Source organism: Charadrius vociferus, unplaced genomic scaffold, assembly GCF_000708025.1.
Source record: "Charadrius vociferus isolate BGI_N301 unplaced genomic scaffold, ASM70802v2 scaffold871, whole genome shotgun sequence".
Taxonomy (NCBI): domain Eukaryota; kingdom Metazoa; phylum Chordata; class Aves; order Charadriiformes; family Charadriidae; genus Charadrius; species Charadrius vociferus.
This window is the reverse complement of record NW_009646866.1, coordinates 7671-13271: the sequence shown is the minus strand read 5'-3', so window position 1 is coordinate 13271 and position 5601 is coordinate 7671.

Sequence of the window (5601 nt, the reverse complement as noted above, 5' to 3'; positions counted from 1 at the left end):
TGGAAACAGAATAATAGCTATATGTGGAAGAGTGAGGGATCTGGAAGATACATAGTTAACTGGTTATCCAACACGATAAATACTATCTCTGTATGGGATGCAAACTCTAATACACTTTCCTGTCCACCAATGCGACCACGGGGTGGACTGTAAAGGGTACTGAACCATGCTCTCGATATTCTATGGGGAACTATCAAAGATAATACACAGTGGAGCACTGCTGATCATTCTCTACAATATACAAAACTATTAAATGCCTCACGGTGCATTAAACACTCTGAAAGGCCTAATAATGAGTGTCCCAGCACATGTAATCAAAACTCATTTGATTGTCCTCTCAACTGCATGTGCGCTAGGTATGCCTATATACCCAGTTGGGACAGGGAAAAGGATAAGATACCTCCAGCAAGACAATCTGCTCCCTGGAACTGCCAAGTAGAAATTAGGTGCAAAAACATTGATAAGATGCCATTGCTATGGTTATACTATCCTGTTAAGAAAGCTCTGATACAGGGCTGTTTGTGCAGTAATACCAGTTACTCACGACTTTCTGTCTTAGATTGTAGCAAGAAAGGCTATTGTCCTCCTCTTACTTCTGTAGCATTCATGCCCTAACTTAGTTTGGGCATGCTCCAACGGCCACCTGTATTCCCAATTATATTCAACTATGCCCGGGCTGGGCTGTACACTGGCTGTGCTCTCCTTCTGCCCCATTTGTCTGGAAGGGCCCGTGCCACACAAGTGGTGAGATTGTAGACCAAGTGATTTATTGAAGGGATGGCAAGAAGCCCCAACATGAATTGGGTGGTGAGTGGAATCATTATTTGGAGGAGGAATTGCCCTGGTAAAAAACCAACAAGCCATTTTGGAAATAGGCCTACAGCTATTGGCTTTAGCCAATGCCACATCCAATAGTCTGGAGCTTTTAGATGATCAATTACAACATACTAGTAAGATGACCATTCAAACCCAAGCCGTATTAGACTTGATGCTGTTAAAGCAGAAAGGCATATGTGGAGTTCTGAATCTGCAGATGAGTGCTGAGTCTGCATCCCAAACGTACCAACGCTGCTTCAAGACCAAATCAACAAGATGAAGAAAGTAGCCAGAGACTCAGAAGCCATCGTTGTTGCACTAGGAATAAACTGGTTGGGGAAAGTTTTTGACATGTTTGGATTTTCCCTTTCTGAGTGGCTTACCAGCCTCCTTCAATCTTTCATAATGATTGTGGCTATGATGGTTGTAATTTTTATTATGGTAAGTTGTATTAAGCACGTGATAATAAGATCCATGTCGGTTGTGAAATATACTCCCTCAGAACCTGTTTGTGTAATTGATATCCCAGTATAACCATAAAACAACTGAGAAATTATGATCCACAGTGGTCATCAAGACTCAGCAAAACTGTGCTGTCTTCTAACTTTGAAGGCAAGAGGTAACTGTACCACCACTCCAAGGAAACCAGGCGAATTTTGACTGTGGTCACGGGGTGGATTGTGTGGCAGATGCACCCACCCTGACAAAACCCTGACAAAGATCTACTAAAGGCCTAACATAGACCCGACAAAAGCCCACGAAAACACAGTTCTTGTTACTCCGGAGCTAAATTCGGCAAGGGATGTGAAGAATAATAATAAGGGCTTCTGCAGGTATGTTTATCAGAAAGGGAAGACTAAAGAAAGTGAACCCCCTAATAAATAAGATACGAGAACTAGTGACAGCCAGCATGGAGAAGGCTCAGGTACTCAACAAATTTTTTGCCTTAGTTTTCATGGGCAATCTCTCTATCCATGTCTCTCAAGTCCTTGAACCTCATGGCAGGGACTGGGGGAAGAAAGTCCCTCCCTTCATAGGAGAAGATCATATTTGAGACCATCTGAGGAACATGAACATACACAAGTCCATGGGACTCGGCAAGATGCATCCCAGGGTCCCAAGGGAACTGGCAGATGTAGTTGCTAAGCCATACTCTGTCATATTTGAAAAGACACAGCAGATATGGGAAATCCCCTGTGACTAGAGAAAAGGGAATATCACACCCTTTTTTTTTAAAAAAAAAAGGATAAAAAGGAGTGTCCTGGGAACTGCTAACCAGTCAGCCTTACCTTGGTGCCTGGTAAGATCATGGAACACATCCTCCTGGAGGCTACGTTGAAGCAAATGGAAGACAGGGAGGTGACTGAGGGGAGGTATGGTTTTGATGGATGGACTATTAGGTGGATAAGGAATTGGCTGGATGGCTGCATCCAAAGAGTTACAGCCAGCGGTTCAATGTCCTAGTAGAAACTCGTAACAAGTGGTGTCTGTCAAGGGTCCGTACTGGGATGAATATTGTTTAATAACTTCATTAATGATATAGACAGTGAGACTGAGTGCACCCTCAGCAATTTGCAGATGGCACCAAGCTGAGTGGTGCAGTTGATACGCTACAGGGAAGGGATTCTATCCAGAGGGACCTTGACAGGCTTGAGGAGTGAAGTTCAACAAGGCCAAGCGCAAGGTCCTGCACCTGTGTTGGCGCCATCTGTAATATCAGTACAGACTGGGGGATGAATGAATTAAGAGAAGTCCTGCAAAGAAGGACTTAGAGATACTGGTGAATGAAAAATCAGATATGAGCTGGCAATGTGCACTTGCAGCCCAGAAAGCCAACCATATCCCAGGGTGCATCAAAAGAAGCATGGCTAGCAGATCAAGGGAGTTGATTCTCTCCCTCTGCCCGGCTCTCATGAGATCCCCACCTGGAGTACTGCAGCCAGATTTGGGGTCCCCAGCACAAGGAAGACACGGACCTGTTACAGCGGGTCCATAGGAGGACCATGAAAATGATCAGAGGTCTGGGACACCTCTCCTATGAAGAAAGACAAAGAATTGGAATTGTTCACCATGGAGAAGAGAATGGTGTGGTGAGATCCTATTGTGGCCTTTCAATATGTAAAGGGCTTATAAGAAAACTGGAGATATTTCATCAGGGCCTGTAGTGACAGGATAAGAGGCAACAGTTTAAACTAAAAGAGGGGTAGGTTTAGATGGGACATATGGAAGAAATTTTTTACAATGAGGGTGGTGGGATACAGGAACAGGTTGCCATGATAAGCTGTGGATGCTCCATCATCAGAAGTGTTCAAGGTCAGGTTGGATGGGGCTTTGAGCAACCTGACCTAGTGGAAGATGTCCCTGCCCATGGCAGCGAGGCTGGACTAGGTGATCTCTGTATGTCTCTTCCGACCCAAATCGTTCCATGATTCTACAGTCACTTAGGCTCAAAAGGACCTTCATGAAAGTATTTATCCATCACCAGAGTAGGAGAAAAGTGAGTCCTCATATTTCTGCCTGAAGTTCTGAGAAATTTCTCTCACATCCAAATATCACAGTCCACTGTGAGCACTAGTTTCTGCCTTTCCAAAAATCTTTTTCATTTTAATAAATATTTTGTTTATTTGGCTATTATTTTCAGGGAAAAATAGGAGGTGGAAGTAAGTCTGTCTTTTGCTGAATACATTATTTTATAAAGCTTCCTATCGGAAAATAAAGGTTAAGATAATATTTGAAGTAAGTAATATTTTTTTTTTTAAAGAAGGCTGCCTGTTAAATTAAAGGAACCAAAGGGCACTTGCAAACTTATTTTTTCTTCCTCTCCTCCACCTGACAACATTTGCAAGATCTCTTTGCATTTTCTCCTTTGCTGAGACTAAAACTAACTGTCTATGACTGTAAAAAAAAAAAAAGTCCAGATATGTGGTCAAAATACTGGAGCACCAGAAAAAGGAGCTTTTAGAAGAGCATATAGACTGCTCCAGGATTGTGCTGCTACAGCGGGTGTTTGGAAGAAGGATAGAGGCCTAGCCTAAACCTAGCAAAATGCATATGCAGAGGACCAAAATTATTTAGAGGTAAAGCTACCAATAGACTGACTCTGATAGGAGCCAATAGAAGGCAGTAAGATACAAGATTTGATGGAAACATGTATCCTACAGAACTAACCCCCAGAAATTTCTCCTCAGTGGTCCTTCCCAACAGATCAACTCCTGTGAGAACATAGTTCACAACCCACAATCCACAGCGTGGTCAGCAGATGAGACTACTGTAAAATATAGCATCAGTACAGATGTTGGCTCCAAAACCACATGTTAGTCTGTTTTTATACTCTTGCATGTGATGTTGTTCTGCTGTTTGTCTTCTCTAAACAAAAGCCCCTCTGAAATGCTACTGCATCTCTTGGCAGTTTCTCACACTTGAGGTGCACCTTAGTCATGGTAAACCTGCACCGCCAACAAGCTCTTAAAACTGACCCCCTCCAGACAAAACTCGACAAGATGGTATGTAATATTATATTATCAAAAGAAAAAATGAAAGAGGCTAAATGACAGCATTTTCAATCATATGAAATAATCAGCAGGGTCTCCTATTCCTTCCCATGCTGTACTACATATTTTTGATCATGACACTCCTCATTCCAACTCATCCCGAGTTGATCATTTTATGTGTACTCAGTTCATGCCACATCACAAAACTCACGGGTTGGAAAAAGCCATGCCTGAATTTATCTCGGCAGTTCTGAGGATATAATTCTTTGATTAAGCCACTTGATTTATAACATATTATTAAAGAAATATTGTTTATTTAAATATAAATTAAATACATTTCATTTATATAATTTTATTAAAGAGATGCCTGCAGCCTGACTTCTGTTTTTCATAAAGAAAAAACGTACACAAAATTATTATTTTTTTTGCATAACTGCTGAATGTCTCTGACAAAATGCCTGAAGTACAGTGTAAAAGTAAGCCCAAAAATAAACCCTATCTTAAAATAAAGACATACACATGAATGTATTTACCTATTGGGCTTAATCAAAAGAAGTATTTTGGAGAAAAAAAGTGGGACTATAGTTCATCAAAGTATTAATACAAGGTGGCAGAAAAACTGAGGGAAACTGAAAGAACTTCTTTATGTTCTTTCGAGATGTTGGAGGTACCTGCCTATTTAAGAGATGTTTTTCACATTAACGTTTCTAGTGAAAACCCTCTTTCCTTTACTTTTTATTAGCTCCGAGTAGAGCTAAACGCGGCGCTACGTCCAAAGGTTTCATTATTTTGAAGAGATGAAGCCGTATTACGGGAAACAAATCATAACCCAGACACAGAGCTGAGTGGAGACTTTGTGTTACTTGCCTCTCTTCAAAGCTCATTTACGCTGAGAAGATGTCTCGGCATTACCTCCGTTTTGCACTACCTTGAAGAAAAACTGTCTCAGGAACATGAATCCGCTGTCACTGTGACGGTGCTGCCAGCAGCAAGTTTTTAATTAAAAAGGAAAAATAAAAATCTCACCGCCCAGCTCTGCCTGCAATCCCCAAACTCGGGGATTATTGTCTTGCTGGAAGTTCATTTTACCTCTCAGCTAAAAGAAACGCCGCAAGACAAAACTACCTTCTGTCCCCAGCAACACTGCTACGAAACGGGGTGCCGCGGTCACGTTTTTCTTACGAAAAACACACTTTTTGGAGGAGAAAGAAACACAAGCCAGAGCCGCAGAGCGCGCCGGCGGCGGGGCGGGGCGGGCTCGGCAACGCACCAATCATCGCCCGCCGCGCTGCTA